This window comes from Pristiophorus japonicus, chromosome 4 (assembly GCF_044704955.1).
Source record: "Pristiophorus japonicus isolate sPriJap1 chromosome 4, sPriJap1.hap1, whole genome shotgun sequence".
Lineage (NCBI taxonomy): Eukaryota > Metazoa > Chordata > Chondrichthyes > Pristiophoridae > Pristiophorus > Pristiophorus japonicus.
The window spans coordinates 52,675,574-52,695,453 of NC_091980.1; positions in this window are offsets into that span (position 1 = coordinate 52,675,574).

Genomic DNA, 19,880 nt, shown 5'->3' on the forward strand with positions numbered 1-19,880 from the left:
TGAACATCGTCTCTAAATAATTTGACCATGTCTCACAGACTTCCTATATAGAGCTGCTCTAGCTTCATTGCAAAATCGTGCATGTTTATCTTCCAAACGGTACTTCAATGGGGTAAAAATTTCATTGGTCATTAAAATTTTCAACAAATGAAAGGTAACACAATGGTTCACTTATGTCTGACAATGCCTTAAGAGCACCAATTCCTGGTAAATATCTGGAATATCCCAGTTAGTTTTGCAATTGAAGTGCAACACACAAGATCTGACCCTATACAAGACTGATTAACACTCCATCTAGTGGATAAACTGTTTTGCAGAGATACAGCTTCACATTTCTCAGAAGACAACTTGGACCACTTCAGGGAGATTTTTAGGTTTTTTTTAAATTCCTTTTCTGTTCCGACGCACTTAGTATGTCAGAGTAAGTGCGTTTTTTCACAATCTTTTACCTTAGACAGCAATGAGTCCAATCCATCTCTTAATTTACAACCTAAGTTAGTTATTATTCTAATGCTAATTAGTTTTCTACATGAACAAATGACCTGTTATTCTATCAGTTATGTGAGCTACCTCCTTCCAGTTAATTTGAGAGGAATGGTCTGCTTTTCAGTTTCTGCTCTCTCAGCATTCCTTTCCATCAGCTTCCTCAAGTACACTGGCTCTCATGAGCTAACACTCACATTTTCAGGGATCTCTCAGCTTCTCATGAAATAACACGTGGTCAGTCTTCAAGCCATTCTCAATTTTAGTCCCCAGCACCAGACAAATTAGTACTCAGTCTCAGCAAATGAATCCTTTGCCAGTTTTAAGTGAACTAGCCCACTTTTATCAATCTTCCAGTCATCTTTGCACTTAAGAGGCTAGAATGTCAGCTCCATAGCACCAGATTTTTTTGTGCTCTGGGCACCGTTTTTTGCCGAAAATGCCTTCTGTGCCAAGCGCACACACTTCTGGTGAGTGTCGAGCAGGGTGCCATCTTGGTGAGGGCGGTAGGGCGGTACAAAGACCGGCGCTGAAAGTATGTTCAGTGGGCAAATCATGAAGTCAATCTGATTTGATGCCAGCACTGTCATTATTGTCCTTAACACTGGAGTTAATGCCCTTTCTTAACATACATTCAGCAGCACCAAGGATCCCCCACCAGTGATATTTAAAGGGGTCACCGACCACTCTCTGATTAATTTCTATTGGTTCTGTGTAAGTTTGTGAAAGTGTTTGGAGCTTTCCAGAGTTGTTTAAATTTGGGATGGTGGCAGGGAGTGGTGCAGCAAGTGGAGAAGCTTTGGTTTTAACTTTAAGGGTTCTGGTCAGACCACTTGTTCCCAGTTAAGGGTTTTGTAGTTGTCACCCCACCTTGGCCTGCAACATGACAGGGAGATAGAGCAGAGGCAGCAAAGAGGACAAGCTGCTCGCAGAGGGATGCGGAGGAGCAGGGAGAAGGGCTCTCAGCAGGAGGCCATACCCATCTAGTGTCTGCTGAAAGCAAATCTCTTACCTCAGTCTGAGCCAGGAGCAGTGTGTGAGGCATCTGTGCTTAATGAAGGATGTGCTCACAGAACTCTGCCATGTCTTTCAACCAGACCTGCAGCCTCACACCAGCAGCTGTGAAGGTGACTGTGACCCTGAATTTCCTCATGTCAGGATCATTCCAGGCTGGAACAGGCGACATCTCCCAATTCTCCGCCTACTGCTGCATAAGAGAGGTGACAGGCGCTCTTTATGCCAGGAGAGGGACTTCATCGTCTTCTGGCTGACCAGAGAGAAGCAGGCGGAACATGCACATGGCTTTGCCAGGATAGTGGGCTTCCCCATGGTGCAGGGCACCATCAATTGCACCCACGTGGATTTGCACATGCCGCATCTAAATGCTGAAATGTACCGCAAAGGATAGCACTCGCTGAATGAACAGTTGGTGTGCAACCATGCTCAGCAATCCTGAAGGTGAATGCCCAGTATCCTGACAGCAGTCATGATGCTTTTGTTCTGTGCCAGTTTGCTGTTCCCTCAGTCTTTGAGCCACCACAACAAATCAAAGGATGACTACTGGGTGACAAGGGCTATCCGTTGATCACCTGGCTCATGACTCCATTGCGCAATCCACACACACGTGAGCAGCATGCACATAACAAAAGCCATGCTGTCACATGGAATCTGATAGAGCAGACAATTGATGTCCTTAAACAATGCTTCTGCTGCCTGGCTCATTCTGGAGGAGCCCTGCCATACTCACCAGAGCGCGTCTCAAGATTCGTCGCGGTCTGCTGCATGCTCCACCACCGCGCCATCGTGAGGATACAGCCCTTGGCACCATGCATATGGTGACCATCTGAGGAGGCAGAGGAGGAGGAGGGAGAGGAGGAGGAGGATGAAGCAGAATAGGAGGTAAAGGAGGAGGAGGAGGAGGAAGCAGAAGGGAGGATGCAACCTAGCCAACCATTTTCTGCCCGGGCTGTCCGAGATCGACTCATCTGACTGCGGTACCAATGAATGCAACCTCAATTCTCCACTCAACAATAGTCCCACACCTTCCCTTCCACCTATTACTGACCATCACAGCATCATCTTGGCCATAATGCTGAAATAAAGGCCACCACAAAAGAAACATTCCAATTCACCTTATACATCAATCCATCCGATATTACATAACAAAGTCAACTAATCACCCTTGTGCATTCCCTTAGTGCCTATTTTACATGTGCCTTTGCTTGTCTCAGTGCTCTAGGAAGTGCTACCCCAGTGGCTGCACATTGCTGACTTTCAGTGGGGGAGACGGAAGATGGCCTTGCAGGATGACCTCCAGCAGCTTTGGACCTAGAAGGGCTGGCTGTGGCCTGCACCACTTCAGCATGGGTGGCAGCAGTCGGGGCTGACTGGCTGACAGGCAACAGCAAGGACACAGGTGGTGTGGCATTGGTAGGAGGATGAATGCTGTCATCCTGAAAGAAGACAACAGCTTCATGCTCCACAGAGCCACAAGGTGGCGTCTCAACAATCCTAGTAAACTATTGGAGGACAGATTGCTGGACTGCTGTGACACCCTGTAAGCCCCTTTTCACACTGGTAAATGCAGCCAAGATGGCAGCAGTCTGAGCTTGTGTAGCAGCAAGCTCCACGAGAGCAGTCTGAGCTTCCACTGCAGCACTCAGACGTTGAGTGACTTCTGCTTGTGCTGCAATGGAAGCAGAGACAACGGCCATCAGACGTTACAACATGGTTGGATCCACAAGTGCACTAACAGAGTTGCCCATCACTTCCATGCTGGAAATCATAGGCTCCAAGCTCTGCGCAAACTGGTGACAAACTCCCTAATGATCCTTGACATTGCACTTAAGCTTTCTGGTAGGTCTGCCAATGCACCAGGCATTTCGTTGTGCATACCCATCATCATGCTTCTGTAGGCCGGCCCATCAAAGTCCTCAACTGAGTCCTCCGCAGCAGAACTCATGTGCGACCTTGCCCTCTAGGTAGCTGGTACCTGCGCTACCCTTTCCCCCAGCCCTGGCTGTAGGCCACTCATGCCTGGTGTCTCATCATGTGCAGATCTTGCCTCTAACCTCTTCTCTAACTACACAGAGTGTCAGTTGGCTGAAATTGTGAAATCAAGTGACAGTGCTGTGTCGTCATTATCAGTGCTATTCTATTTTGTGCATCTCCACCAGTGCCTGGCCAGGTATCTGTTTTTGGCTATCTGATAGGAGAAAGGCACAAGAGTAGGGTTGTGTTAAGGGGAGGTTGTTGGAGCGGATTTTTGGACATATACTTGACTAGTATACGGGACCAAACATTTGTTTTTATTTTCCCCTTTAATGAATTTTGTAAGGACAATACTGATGCATTATGCTTTATATAAAAAAACACAGTTAGACTTCAAGGTATGCTGGCCTTGAGTTATGGAGATAGAAAAGTGAGATAATGAATGACTGGAGAGATAAGTGCTGGGTATGTTTGTCTATACCGCTGCCAAAAAGCCTGCACTTGTTTATAATGCTCTGTCACAATGCAGGCTGGTTTATATCAAGAGCTCAGCCTTGGATAGTAAAAACCTTGTAATGTGATGATTAGACTTAAGGACTAGTGCTAAAGCATGTGATGTAAAGTAATGTAATTTGTAAGATAAAAGAACCTCACTGGAGATACCAAATTAAGAAGTTGTTCAGAGACAGGGGTCTCTAACACTTCTCCCAAAGCTTTGTCTCCGATTTAATAAACCTCTCTTTATATATTATACAGTCTCGGAAATATTTTTCCACAACAAAATGGTGTCACGAACAGGATGCTGTCCGATCAGACGTGATCACTTAAGACAGTATCTGGAATCTGGTGTTAGAGACTGAAAAGAGAGGAGTACGGGCACGATGGGATAGTATATAAGGTACGAGTAAGTAGATAGCGGGAAGAGGCTGACTAACCAGTTTGAGTTGTCCCTTTAGTAAATAAGGTCGGTGCGGAAGGGAACTGATCACTCCAACCTTGAGCCGAAAACTCCGGTGGTAAGGAAACACGCTAGCTTTGTTGCGAAGACAAAGGGTCTCCACAGAGTAGTCGTGGCCGTGAGTATTACAGAAATAAAGGGAAACGTCCGAGACTGGCGAACATGGAAGGTAAGGAAGGGAATGTAAAACGCCGGTTGCCTGGGTCATTAATTAATTCCTATCATTAATTGTAACTTGCATAATTACGTAATGCCATAAAAAAGCTGATAGTGACTATCTTAAGTGACATATGGATCCAGACATAAGCTTTGTTGAATGAAGAGAGACTTTTGTGAGTGTCTATTTTGAATGAAGAGAGTACTTGAGTGATTTTGACTGTGGAATGAATGAAAGCCTGTTTGGGAAGGTGTGGAGTTGCCTGCCTGTTTTAGCTCCACCCACTTTTACCAAACAGAGTGAATTTTTTTTTAACCCTTCGTAGTGTTGTCCTGTATGTGGGAAGTTTAAGAAACTGTGAACCTTATGGTATTACATTTTAAGTTAGAAACGAAGGTGTGGATATATTCGGATGATAAGTTACGGAGCTAGGAAATGTACAAAGGATAGGTTTGTTGAGTAAAAGATAAAAAAATACAAGGTCCCGGTAGTAAATAAAAAAGCACGCTCACTTACTTGTCGAAAGAAAACATGCAATTGGGTTGAAAGACATAAATTTAGTCTAGGAATGAGATAAAGAATGCCTTTTAAAACGCTCCCATTTTCCTTTGTGTAAAACCTTGACACGAAAGCTTCTAGCTCAGTAAAAAAAAAAGAGTTTTAAATTTAGAAATACCTTCAGGGATCAGGTCAAACTCCTGGGCGAGTGGTGAGCTATCTGTGAAGGTGTAAAAGGGACTTTTGAAAAAGGCTAAAACAGTAAGCTTTAGCAGTTTAGAAAAGAAAAAGATAAAGCAGGAAAAGGTCTCTGACACGGGAACAGGAGGGGGACAGAAAAGGGGGACTTGCCATAATTGTGGAAAACCGGGCCATTTTGCCAGGGAATGCAAAGGGAAAGGCAGTGAAAAGCAATGTACGTATTGTGGTAAGAAAGGGCACCTGGAAGCGACATGCTATGGTAAAAATGGCTCTCCTAATAAGGCAAGGACCCTGTCAGAACAGGAATACCAGAAGTGGCAGGCGTACAAAGCCACCCGGTGATGTCCGGCGGCCCCTGTACAAAGTAAAAAGGAGGGAAGGATATATGTGTCTGCACTAGTAGGGGCCCGACAGTGTGAGATGCTAGTGGACACGGGAGCCTCAATATCCATTACCAATCCAGATGTATAGCCGCGCTAGATTGCGCAGCTTGGGCGGTAAAAATTAAGCGAGCCTGTGGTGATGACTGGAAACATCATTCTCCACACTAAACACACATTGGTAGAAATGTTAAACACAGGAAAACTGAGAACCTTATCTAATATGAGACGGGCAAAGTGAGAAGCAGTCCTCTTAACACCCAACAAAGTGGTAACCATAATTAGGGATGTAGGAAACAACCCCGCAGAAGGTATGATGGGTGAAGGGGAACCCCACTTTTGCGAAGAGGTATGTGAGGATATGGAAGAGGATAGAATAAAAGACGCTCCCCTTCAAACCGCAGAACAAACCTTGTTTGTGGACGGCTCACGAAAATACGTAGAGGAACGACCTCGTACCAGATGGGCCGTAGTTAACCAGGATCTAGAGACAGTTGAATCAGGGCGAATTAATGGGGGGTCGTCAGCTCAAGTGGCAGAACTGGTAGCCCTCACCTGGGCACTGGAATTAGCGGAAAATAAGATTGTTAATATCTATACGGACAGTAGATATGCATTCGGGGTAGTACACGATTATATGACAGCATGGGGGAGAAGGGGTTTTATCACAACTAGCGGACATCCCATAAAGCATCAGCTGAGAATAGAAGCTCTTTTAGCAGCCAGTAATAAACCAAAAGAGGTAGCGGTTATTAAAATTAAAGCCCACAGGAGGGAGCCGGACCGAACCAGTCCAGATTGGCTGAGTCACCAGGGAAATAAAGCTGCAGGCGTAGCTGTACAGAAGGCATTAGAACAGGAAGAGTGTGAGGAAGCCTCAGTCAGTGCTGCTGCGGCCCGAGACGAACAGATAAGTATTGAGAAACTACACCAGGACACTTCTGAGGAGGAAATAGGTATGTGGACAAAGCAGGGCGCAACGCAAGGGAAGGATAACGTTTGGAGACGAAACAACAAGGTAATGGCGCCTGAATGCATACAGAATACCTTATTGGAGTTGCATCATGGCCTGTCTCATTCGGGACGAGAGGCCATGACCAGGAGTCTTGGAAGAGATTGGTGGTGGAAAGGGATGGGGAGAGATATTGCCAAATCGATGCGTTACATGCGCACAATATAATCCAGGCAGGCCCATTAAAATTAAAATGGGACACCAGCCCCGTCCATGGGGGCCATGGGAATACGTACAAATTGATTTCACAGGTCCTTTGCCCCCATCCCATGGAAAAAGATATTGCCTAGTGATTATAGATCAATTTACCCGGTGGGTGGAAGCTTTTCCCACACGTGATTGCACTGCCTCTACAGTGGCAAGGATATTCTGACCAAGGCAACCACTTCACCGGAAAAAAAAAAATTGTAAAAACAATATGCCAGCTGATGGGCATAAAACAAAAATTCCACATCCCCTACCACCCACAGAGTTCTGGGATGGTAGAGCGCATGAACCATACCCTTAAAAACGCCCTGGCAAAGGCCATGAAAACGTCAGGAAAAACGTGGACAGAAGTATTACCCATTATATTAATGAAGTTAAGAGCCACGACAAACCAGACAACCGGATTAACCCCTTATGAACTAATGACAGGAAGGGCGATGCAATTACCAGAGAACATCATAACAGGGGGGGCCGATGTAGGCCCATTAAAAGACAAAAGAAAACGGTATATTTTGGAACTAAGTACTCAATTAAAAGGGATGCGTAAATTAGTTAGGGACAATCAGGAAGAAAGAGACGCGGAAGCAGAGCTTACAAAGCTCCCTGAAGTCCCGTTGGTGGGAAGTCGCGTTATGGTAAGGGTCCTCCCGGGAAAACCGGGGTTTGCCCCAAAAATGGATAGGACCGTATGAGGTTATAATCACTGGGGACACTTGTGCCTGCATCGATGTTAAAGGGAACGGACAATGGAAGCATTGGACCCAGCTTAAGGTTTTTGATCCAGCCGTTTAGCACACGTATTAGTTGTTGTTGTTTGTCTATTTACAGATTGATAGCGAGAGATTCTTCAAGCAAGCCATACGGCCATTTTGCCTTTGACTATTTGTTAAATACAGAGTAATAAGATGATGAAACTATATATTGCGATCGGTGCGATTATCATAGTTTGTGTTAGGTCCGGCCTGCTAGCTAGACCGAAACGAGAGTTACATGTGAATACCTTTTTGTACATGTCTTACGTTTATGCGCAAAATGAGAACTTTTCTAGTTGCTGGGTATGTTCGCACATCCCCATACATAGCAAAGGAGGCGTCCCTTTGAGGTCAATCTCTCTTAACATTTCGGAAGTAGTGGAGTGGGTAATGCGACAAAACGGTACAGGGGAAGTAAATGATACTTGGAACCAGAGTGGGGATAAAGAAACGTGGAGATCGGGGGGGTTACCTTTTGGATGCATTTGACGGATGGTACCAGCCGGAATACAATAGGTCGGTACGACCCCCGCTCCTGGTTTTGACCAACATCTCAGGAGTTGGAAGGCCCACCGCTGACATTTGTTTCACTAGAAACCTGACTGGTGAGGAAACAGGTTTTGTAGCAGGATATAGCAATTGTACGCAATACTTTAACCTCGCCAGGTGGAACATAATAGCCAGCGAAACAACAAACCAGGGGTTCTTTGAAATAGAGGGTTTGAAGAATCAGACAAGTAGCCAGGACTGGGACCCTAAGATTAGGTGGCGACGGGGGCTGAGAGAGAGATTGGGATCGAATCTAACAGCATACAATGGCACTTATTTTGTGTGCGGGCATAAGGCCTACCCCTGGTTGCCACAGGACTGGAGGGGGTCCTGTTATTTGGGATATGTGGTCCCCTTTTGTCAGACGGGTACGTACTTTAGCAGAAGTACAGACACCAGGTCGACTAAGACGAGATCTTACCCCGGTAGAGAGGCTATTTGGGGTCATGATGCTCCCATTCGGGATAGGACGCACCATGGATGAATTACGTAACCTAGAGAGGGTACTGGAACAGATAGTTAATGACACTGCTGAAGCAATAGAGGGCATAACGGCTGAAATGGTAGCCATACGCACAATGGTACTCCAGAACCGAATGGCCCTAGATACTAGCACAAAGTGGGGGCACATGTGCCTTAATTGGAGCTGAATGTTGCACTTACATTCCCGATAATTCAGAAAACATAACCAACCTCACTGATCACATAAGAAGGGAGGTAAAGAAGTCATCCACGACAGCAGGAGGATCTGGCTGGTTTGACTGGCTATTAGGGGGATCCTGGGGGTACTATTTTATGCATAGAGTAAATATTCTGGTTGTAATAATAATTAATTGCTGTCTGATTATCAGGTGTTTTGATATCTGCTGTAAAGTTATGATGGCCCGACTGATGCCAGTAGCCAGTGTAATCGCCGAAGAAGAAGCACACCTGATGGAAATACCTGAAGACACCAAGGATGAAGAAACAGACGACAATGACACTGATCACTATCTTTGAAGGGTAGCCTAGAGCTACAGGCAAGGTAGACATACGGAACATCAGGGAAGTAACATACCCCAAAGGACGAATATATGACACCATGCTACTATCATTGTGGTCATCTGGATTTTGTGAACATCCTCCAGGACCAAAAGGGGGAATATTGTTGGAGCGGATTTTTGGACATATACTTGACTAGTATACGGGACCAAACATTTGTTTTTATTTTCCCCTTTAATGAATTTTGTAAGGGACAATACTGATGCATTATGCTTTATATAAAAAAACACAGTTAGACTTCAAGGTATGCTGGCCTTGAGTTATGGAGATAGGAAAATGAGATAATGAATGACTGGAGAGATAAGTGCTGGGTATGTTTATCTATACCGGTGCCAAAAGGCCTGCACTTGTTTATAATGCACTGTCACAATGCAGGCTGGTTTATATCAAGAGCTCAGCCTTGGATAGTAAAAACCTTGTAATGCGATGATTAGACTTAAGGACTAGTGCTAAAGCATATGATGTAAAGTGACGTAATTTGTAAGATAAAAGAACCTCACTGGAGATACCAAATTGAGAAGTGGTTCAGAGACAGGGGTCTCTAACACTTCTCCCAAAGCTTTGTCTCCGATTTAATAAACCTCTCTTTATATATTATACAGTCTCGGAAATATTTTTCCACAACAGAGGTGGAAAAGCAAAATGTGCATGCTTACACCATGTGCAGCTTGTAAATCAGAAGAGATTGTGCGATGTGTGGGAAGTGGGATGTGAGAAGGATTATGCATGAGGATACTGGCATCTTGTATTCTTTTAACCTCGCCACTGGCCACGGGCTCAGTGTTGGCCCTCCCAATAATGGTCAGCACTGTCTCCTCCATTGGGGTCAGGTTATGCAGGCGTGCCTGTTCCCCACCGGTTAGGTCCAGCTGGCGTCGGTTGGGAGCCATTTTTCCTGCAAGAGAAAGAGAAGTGTGTCAGTGAGTATGGTGCAATACATTTTGCCTGTCATGGTTGAATAGCTGACAGTGTGTGCAAGCTGTAGGGTGTGAGGCTTGCAGCAGTGGGAAGTGTGTGAGGGTGAGGTGAATATTTGAATGTGAGGTATGAGTCATGTTTGGTAGAGTTTGTTGGTAGGAGAGTGATGGGGGTGTGGTGCATTGAGCAGTGCATGAGGCTAGCACAGATGGTGGGCTATGGAATTTGAAGATGTATTTACTTACCTTGACCACTAGTGCAAGGTCATTAAAACTTCTTCCTCACTGCATCCAGGTCCACGGGGCTGCACTGCTGGCATTCACCACAGTGGCTGTCTGCTCCAGTGGATTTTACACATTTGCCTGGAAGGCCTCCTAGCCCCTGGTGAAAACAGGACCTCTCTCCTCGTATTGACCTCCTGCACTAAGGCCTCCAGGGCTGCATAGGAGAAACTTGCGGCATGCTCTCTCCCCTGTTGTGACATCTTTGTTTCTTTTCCTACTCTTACTCTCTTCCCCAGCCAGTTGAATGAGCTGCTTCAGGCAGAATGCACTTCCCCTTTGAGAGGTGCAGACCGAATTTAAGACGTGCAGGCTAACTTTAATTGGTGCTAGTCTTGCACGAACTTGGGCCCCCTGCTCAGCGTTCAGCCACTCAGCAGTGCTTTCAGCACTGGGCTGAACAATACAATCATGTTAATTAGTAGGCGGCACGAAGTTAGCGTGCTGCCTGCATTGCACTGAACGGGCGCGGGTTGATCGTGCATCACACACCCTACACCCATTTTTGGAGGCATTTTTAGCCTCTGAAGATGTTTCTACCATTTCTGGGAAAAATTGCAGTGGATATGACTCAAGATGTTTCCAGTATCTGTGGGAATAATTGGACTGGATGTGGCTTACAATATTTCAGGTATTTCTGGAAACATTTGGAGGGAACTTTGTCCTTTAATTATAATCTTATGAGCCATTTTCTGTGATGATAAGAGACCTTAACATTTCTCTGGCAGCCTGGACATCAAAATCCTTTTACTGAGCAATGCCTGCATTTATACTGAAGAATAAAGCAATCTGTTTTTAATCACAATATAAAGTTTGACATTATAGCTCATTTTAAGCTACAATCTCATCCTTTGTGGTTGCTATCAAAACTGCACGAGTCATAACCTTTAATCAGTTGTTGGAGTTCCACTGTTAAATGTTGTTGCTAGGATGCGGACACTCGCTACACACAATATTGTTTTGTCATTGTCTTAAACCCTTCATTGACAATACAATTGAGCATCCAGAATCCAGCAACCTCAGGACCAAGGCCAAGTTGGTTTTCATGTTTTTCCGAACTTCGGAATGTATTTCTGACGTCCGAAATCCGGAAACACCCGAGCCCAGGTTCGGGTATTTCGGAATGTCAGAAAGGGGGGTTCGCTCTCCGAGGAGCTGTTCAGGTCGCTGGCCCCGTCCAAGAGGTTGTCGGGTGGGGCCCAGCCGCCGTGGAGCTGTTCGGGCGGGCCCCGCCACCGTGGAGGTATTCGGGCGGGCCCCGCCGAGGTTGTTGTTGGGTGGGACTGCGCCAAGGAGGTCGTCGTCGGCCCCGCCAAGGATATGTTTGGGCGGGCCGGCTCTGTCGAGGAGGTGTTTGGGTGGGCCGCCGAGGAGGCCCTGACGTAAGGGCGGCGACGCAAGCGGCGACGAGACAAAGTCCGAGGTCGCGCAGTGGCGAGACCCCGAGGTTGGCAGGGTCGTCCGGTCCAGAACATTTTACGGATTCCGGACGACCCTGCCACAGATCGCCCCAGAGTCCGGAACTCCGGATTTTGGACGCTCAACCTGTATAGTTGAAATTGACGCATTCATAGATTGCATCGGTTTTGCCAACACAGAAATGTTCTAGTTTGGTAAGAACAGCTGTCCCAAGCTGAAGAGCATCTTTTGATTTGTGTCTCACTGGCACTACTGGTAATTAGTAATGATGATGTTTGTTTTGTATGCAAACCTCACCAATGGTAAGACCTGCCACCAGGAGGCACACCTGTAGGAGAGCTAAGCTTCACCTGTGCACCCTGGGCAAGCAGGTCTAAAAGGCAATCCACCATGCTGCTTCCTCACTTTGGAGTTACATTAAAGAGACCAAGGTCACAATGGTTTGAGCTTACAATATAGTCTTTTGGAGTTATTCTGAACACAATAATTGGCGACGAGTTACAGATCACGAACTTTCACGTGGTAATGGCTGCCGTTGGTATTCTTGAGAGATTTGTTGAGGGTGATTATTGGGAAGCCTTCGTTGAGCGTCTTGACCAGTACTTCGTGGCCAATGAGCTGGGCACGGCTGAGACGGTGATCAAGTGCAGGGCGATTCTCCTCACCGTATGTGGGTCTTCCATATATGGCCTCCTCAAAAATCTGCTGGCACCGGTCAAACTAACGGACAAGACTTACACAGAGCTGTGCACGCTGGTTTGGGAACAACTCAAGCCGAAGCATCCTAATGGCCAGGTATCGCTTTTACACGCACCATCGCTCCAGGGGCCAGAACGTGGCGAGTTTTGTCGCCGACCTAAGACTCCTTGCGAGACAGTGCGAAATTGCCGGATCTTTGGGGGAAATGTTGCGGGACTTTTTCGTGCTTGTAATCGGCCACGAGGTCATTCTTCGCAAATTGCTGTCTGCCGAATCCCTAGATCTGAACAAGGCTATCATATCTACGAGCGACAACACAAAACAGATATCTTCACAGCTCACCAGCAAGTACTGTGCATAAAATAATGCCTTCAGCAGGCAGAACTGTACATGGTAGGGCCTACACGACCGCAGAGGCCAGGCCTAGGGTGACTCAGAGGCCGCTGTGGGGTGTACACATCATGTTGGCACTGTGGGGGCAGTCATAGAGCCCATCAATGTCGAGTCAAGCACTATGTGTGCAAGGGCTGTGGAACAATGGGGCACCTCCAGCAAATGTGCAAACGTCCTCTGACTCACCACGTGGCAGAGTCAGCAGAGGACGACCGATCCATCACGGATCATGCTGAACGAGCAGGAGAGGCTACTCAACCTGAGGACGAAGAGGATGTGTATGGGGTACACACCTTCACCACCAAAAGCCCTCCGATAATGTTAAAAGTTAAACTTAACGGCATTCCAGTCTTCATGGAATTGGACACGGGGGCGAGTCAATCAATCATGAGCCAGAAGGCTTTTGAGAATCTGTGGGGCAACAAGGCACAGAGGCCAAAACTGAGCCCGATTCACACAACGCTGCGCACTTACACCAAAAAACTCATACCTGTTATCGGCAGTGAAAGTATCGTACGACGGAATGGTGCATGATTTACCACTATGGATTGTACCAGGCGATGGCCCAATGCTGTTCGGCAGAAGCTGGCTCAGAAAGATCCGATGGAACTGGGATGACATCAAAGCTCTGTCTTCGGTGGATGACGCCTCATGCACCCAGGTGTTAAACAAGTTTGAGCCAGGCATCGGCAACTTCACAGGTGCCAAGGTGCAGATCCATCTTGTTCCTGGGGCACTGCCCGTTCATCACAAGGCCCGAGCAGTTCCATATATGATGCGAGAGAAAGTCGAGATCGAGCTGGACAGACTTTAACGAGAGGGAATCATATCGCCAGTAGAGTTCAATGAGTGGGCCAGTCCAATTGTGACAGTGCTAAAGAGCGATGGGACGGTCAGAATCTGCGGGACTACAAGGTAACGATCAACCGAGTCTCGTTACAGGACCAGTACCCACTACCTAAAGTAGAGGACCTATTCGCAATGCTAGCAGGGGGAAAGTCATTCAACAAGCTAGACCTAATCTCTGCTTACATGACACAAGAGCTGGCTGAAACATCAAAGAAATTGACTTGCATCAACACTCACAAAGGACTGTTCGTGTACCACAGATGCCCCTTTGGGGTTCGCTCGGCTGTGGCCAACTTCCAGAGGAACATGGAGAGTCTACTGAAATCAGTTCCATGCACCGTGTTGTTCCAAGATGATATCTTGATCACTGGTTGCAACACCACCGAACACTTGCACAACCTGGAAGAGGTTCTAAAGTGACTGGACAGAGTGGGACTCAGGCTGAAATGCTCCAAATGTGTTTTCCTGGCACCAGAGGTCGAATTTCTGGGGAGAAAAATTGCAGCAGACGGCATCAGACCCACGGACTCCAAGACGGAGGCCATCATGAATGCACCCGGACCACAGAATATGACGGAGCTGCGTTCATTACTGGGACTCCTCAACTATTTTGGTAACTTTCTACCGGGGTTGAGCACTTTGCTGGAACCCTTGCATTTATTGCTACACAAGGGTAACGATTGGGTTTGGGGTAAATCTCAAGAGACAGCCTTTAATATGGCCAGAAACCTACTATGCTCTAACAAGTTACTTGTATTGTATGACCCATGTAAACGTTTTGTACTAGCTCGTGATGCGTCATCGTATGGGGTCGGTTGTGTGTTACAGCAAGCAAATGGGTCAGGCAAACTGCAATTGGTTACATATGTGTCCAGAAGTTTATCCAAGGCTGAAAGAGTCTACAGTATGGTTGAGAAAGAAGCGTTAGCATGTTTATACGGGGATAAGAAAATGCACCAATACCTACTTGGTCTCCGGTTCGAGCCCGAAACTGACCACAAACCGCTTACTTCCCTGCTCTCAGAAAGCAAAGGTATTAACACCAATGCTTCGTCCCGCATCCAAAAATGGGCACATTGTCTGCGTATGTCTATGCAATCTGCCACTGAGAACTGTGCTGATGCCCTCAGTCAGCTACTGTTGCCCACCACTGGGGTGGAAATGACGCAACCCGCAGACTTGCTTCTAGTAATGGATGCTTTTGAGAGTGAGGGGTCACCCGTCAAAGCTCGCCAGATCAGGACCTGGACCAGCCAAGACCCTGTGCTATCACTAGTAAAAAGCTGCATCCTTAATGGGAGCTGGTCGGCGGTTCCCGGGGAAATGCAAGATGAAATTAAGCCATTCCAACGACGTAAGGATGAATTGTCCATCCAATCGGATTGTCTCCTATGGGGGAATCACGTGGTTTTGCCAAAAAAAAGGCAGGTAACATTTATACGTGACCTGCACAGTACCCACCCAGGCATAGTCATGATGAAGGCTATCGCCAGGTCACACGTTTGGTGGCCCGGCATTGACTCCGAATTGGAGTCATGTGTACACCAATGTAACACTTGCTCATAGTTGAGCAACGTACCCAGGGAGGCCCCAATGAGCCTGTGGTCATGGCCCTCCAAACTGTGGTCCAGGGTCCACGTAGATTTTGCTGGCCCTTTTCTAGGAAAGATGTTTCGAGTAGCAGTGGACACTTACTCTAAATGGATTGAATGTATAATAATGTCATCATGTACGTCCACTGCCACCATTGAAAGCCTCAGGGTCATGTTCGCCATCCATGGTTTGCCCGATGTCCTTGTTAGTGACAATGGACCATGTTTCACCAGCTTGGAATTCAACGAGTTCATGACCCGCAATGGAATTAAGCTTGTCAGGTCTGCCCCATTTAAGCCCGCATCCAATGGTCAAGCGGAACGGGCAGTCCAAACCATCAAGCAGAACTTGAAACGCGTAACGGATGGCTCCTTGCAGACTCGGTTATCTCGGGTCCTGCTCAGCTACCGGATGTGGCCCCACTCGCTCACCGGGGTTCCCCCTGCAGAATTGTTAATGAAGAGAGCACTCAAAACCAGGCTCTCCTTAGTCCACCCGGATCTCAGTGATCACGTAGAAACCCGGCGGCACTGGCATAACGTGTACCATGATCGTGTGACTGTATTGCAGGACATTGAGGTTAATGATCCTGTGTTTGTTCTCAACTACGGTCATGGTCCCAAATGGATTGCTGGCACTGTTTTAGCCAAGGAGGGGAATAGAGTGTTTGTTGAATGGGCAAACGTGCAGAAAGCACTTGGATCAAACCAAACTACGATTCACTGACAACCAAGAACAGTTTGAAGTAGACTTTACCATCTATGATCCACCAACACACACTCAACCAGCAATCGACCTCGCTGTTAACCACGAGGATGAACCCACCAAGCCCGACAGTCTGATCCGACCTGCCGCGCTGCCGTGCAGCAATGATCCGACCAACTCACCCATGCCAGGACTTCAACTCAGGCGATCGACCCGGGAACGCAGAGCGCCAGATCGCCTCAACCTGTAAATAACTTGTACATAAGACTTTGTGATGTTATGTATGTAAACCTCACCAATGGTAAGACCTGCCACCAGGGGGCACACCTGTGGGAGACCTAAGGGCCACCTGTGCACCCTGGGCAAGTAGGTTTAAAAGGTGATCCACCATGCTGTTTCCTCACTTTGGAGTTACATTAAAGAGACCAAGGTCACAATGGTTTGAGCTTACAACACAGACTTGTGGAGTTATTCTGAACACAATAACGTTGATGGTTTTGTCTTTGTTTAGCTGTTTAATCAATGTCCCAATGCTCCCATATATTCGTCTAAATCTTTCAATTAGTTGCAAAGCACTTGTTGTAGGAAGCTATTGTTTATGTTTTCAAATACTCTTTTTTTTCATCTGTATCCACTCAATAAATTCCCTGCAATTCACAATTTGCATATTCATTTAATTGAACTCACAGAATGATTAACATAGGAACATAAGACTTCTGGCATCATATTGCATTTGTTGATAATAAATGAAAAGGATTGTCAGATAAATAAATATGCTGTTTACTCTGCTGCCGTCTTTGTTCTGTATTATAGCTGTCATTCATGCAGACAAATTCCAGATCATAAGAAACAGTCATAGTACTTTCTTTCACTACTGATACAAAGTTTTAATTCAATATTGATGCAGTTCCATTCTTTATAGCAATTCCAACTTTGTATTTACAAAGTATCCAAATGACCCTTTATGAGGGTGCTAGAATTCTGCAGCACACAACGATCAGTTTCTGTGGAAACCCCAACTGCATTCTGGAGCAAGAGAATGTAGATTTTGCAAGTCTGCCCACGATTTCAGAACACTTCAATCTCAATATATCTTTAGAAAATTATGTCTTAAATAGCACTAAACTGGTGGCTTTTATTTAGAAATATGATGCATTTTAAATTGTTCAAAAGCAGTTTACCATGCTTATCCTCTGACTCCATGTGTGCTACCTATTTGCAACAGGTGTCACTTAACATTTAGCTGTCTCACTTGACTTTTCAGTAGTAGGTAACCAATACCTAAAAATGAACATCAGAATTGAATGGTGCAGGGCAAAACTGATTTTCCAATCCCGATTGATTTGCAGCTCAATAAATTCCCTGTAATTCACAATTTGCATATTCATTTAATTGAACTCACAGAATGATTAACATAGGAACATAAGAGTTTGGAGCAGAAGTAGGCCATTCAGCCCCTCGAGCTTGCTCCACCATTCAATGAGATCATGGCTGATCTTCTATCTCAACTCCACTTTCCTGCACTATCCCTTAATATCCAAAAATCTATTGATCTCTGTCTTGAATATACTCAAAGGCTGAGCCTCCATAGCCCTCTGACATAGAGAATTCCAAACATTCACCACCCTCTGAGTGAAGAAGTTGCTCCTCATCACAGTCCTAAATGGCCAACCGCTTATTCTGTGACCCCTGGTTCTAGACTCCCCAGCCAGAGGAAACATCCTCCCTGCATCTACCTTGTCAAGCCCTGTAAGAATTTTGTATGTTTCAATGTTATATTCTTCTAAACTCTAGAGAATATAGGCCGAGTCTACTCAATTTCTCCTCATAGGACAATCCCCCATCCCAGGAATCAGTGTGGTGAACCTTCAAAAGTCTAAGAGAATATGGAATGAAGTATGGCTAGTTGGTTCATTGACTTATTTTTTTCTCTACATGCCCACTGTTGGAAGGCAGTTTATAGTTATGATTAAATGTTCCATCTATTCCTCATGAACTTCAACCAAAGGTTTGGGGGCCTGAAATTTATCGACATACCGCCCATTACTGTCTGCTTACCGCCGGCTTACTGCCCAAAGATGCAAGTTTGGTCAAAAAACACATACATACGGTATGCACACTGTCTGCATTACAGAACTGCCCGCATAGCGCCCAAAAAGTGCAATTTTCATGATATACCGCTGTTATACCACTGGAGCTGCATACCGTCTTGGAAAAGGTGGTTTTACTCGATCTTAAGTGGGCGGGAATGGGCAGAGTGCTCAAAGCCGCCATTTTGAAATCCGGAACAATCAGCAAAAGCACCACCTCTGTATTTCTGAGGTGAACAGTGACTTCACAGTGGGAAAGGTATTTTTATTGGTACTTAGTACATTATTAAGATATAAGGCATTTGAGTTATATTTTTTCCATTGAAAACTAATTTGAGTTTATCTCAGGATATTTGAGGAGATTCTGGAGATTTAAAAAAAATGGGGCCTGTACTATCTCAGCCTGTATTGCTGACTACCTGTCTAATGCAGGATTCAGATGGGAGAAGGTTTATTGAGCAGAGTTATCAGGGTAATGGAGGAGGTCGCAGACTGATGAGGAGGAGGAGGCCTTAGCCCCAAAGGGTTTTCAGGGAGGAGCACTCATGCTTGGATCTGACCGATCGACAGTGCGTTCGAAGGATGCGCTTCCGAAAAGAGGTGATCAATGAGATTTGCCAGCTCATTAAGGCAGCCCAGTAGCACCAACATTACTGCATTCTCTGTTGAGATGAAGGTGACTGTGGCACTTTTCTTTTTTGCATGCGGCTCTTTTCAGGCATCAGCTGGGGTTAAATGCTGTATTTCTCAGTACGCTACTCATCGCTGCATTCTACAGGTAACCAAAGTACTGTACGCACGTCGGATGGAATTTATAAACTTCTCAATGACCAGGGGGGCACACTGTGAGAGGGCTTTGGGAATTGCACACATTGCTGGCTTCCCCAAGGTGCAGGGTGCTGTTGACTGTACCCATATTGCCCTGCGAGCAGCATTACAGGACTTGGAGGTATACCAAAACTGTAAGGGATTCTACTTCCTCGACGTGCAGTTTTATATATGCAGACTATAGATATACTCTCTGTGTATCACTGAATAGCATAAGATGGAGATTTGTTTACCTGATGTACAATCAATTACACTATGTATATACTATGCTGGCACCACTAGAGGGTGCAATTGGTGGAGACTGGGGTTTCCTGCGCTGGTGGCAGAGGCTGTATAAAAGGGTAGCCACCATGTGGCTGCCTCACTCTGGAGTTACGAATAAAGGACCAACGTCACTGTAGTTTGAGTACAACACATTGCCTTGTGGAGTCATTCATAAGCACATTACAGACATAACAACTGCCAATGAGAATACGGACTTTCACGCGATTATGGCTACCTTTGGCACACTAAAAGACTTCACAGAGGGTGATGATTGGGATGCCTTCACGGAAAGACTCGAGCAATATTTCATGGCAAACAACCTGGCAGGGGAGACGAACACATTGGCGGAGAAGCGCAAGGCTATACTGCTGACCAGTTGTGGGCCCAAGGTCTACCGCCTCGTCAGGGACTTGCTGGCACGCATGAAGGCCAAGAATAAGACATACGTTGAGCTGACTGAACTAATTCGCGACCAACTAAAACCAAAACAGAGCATCCTCACGGCCAGGCACAGATTCTACACACACCACAGACCTGAGGGCCAGGAGATTGCAAAATATGCTGCCGACCTCAGGAGACTTGTGGCACCGTGTGATTTCGGCATGCACCTCA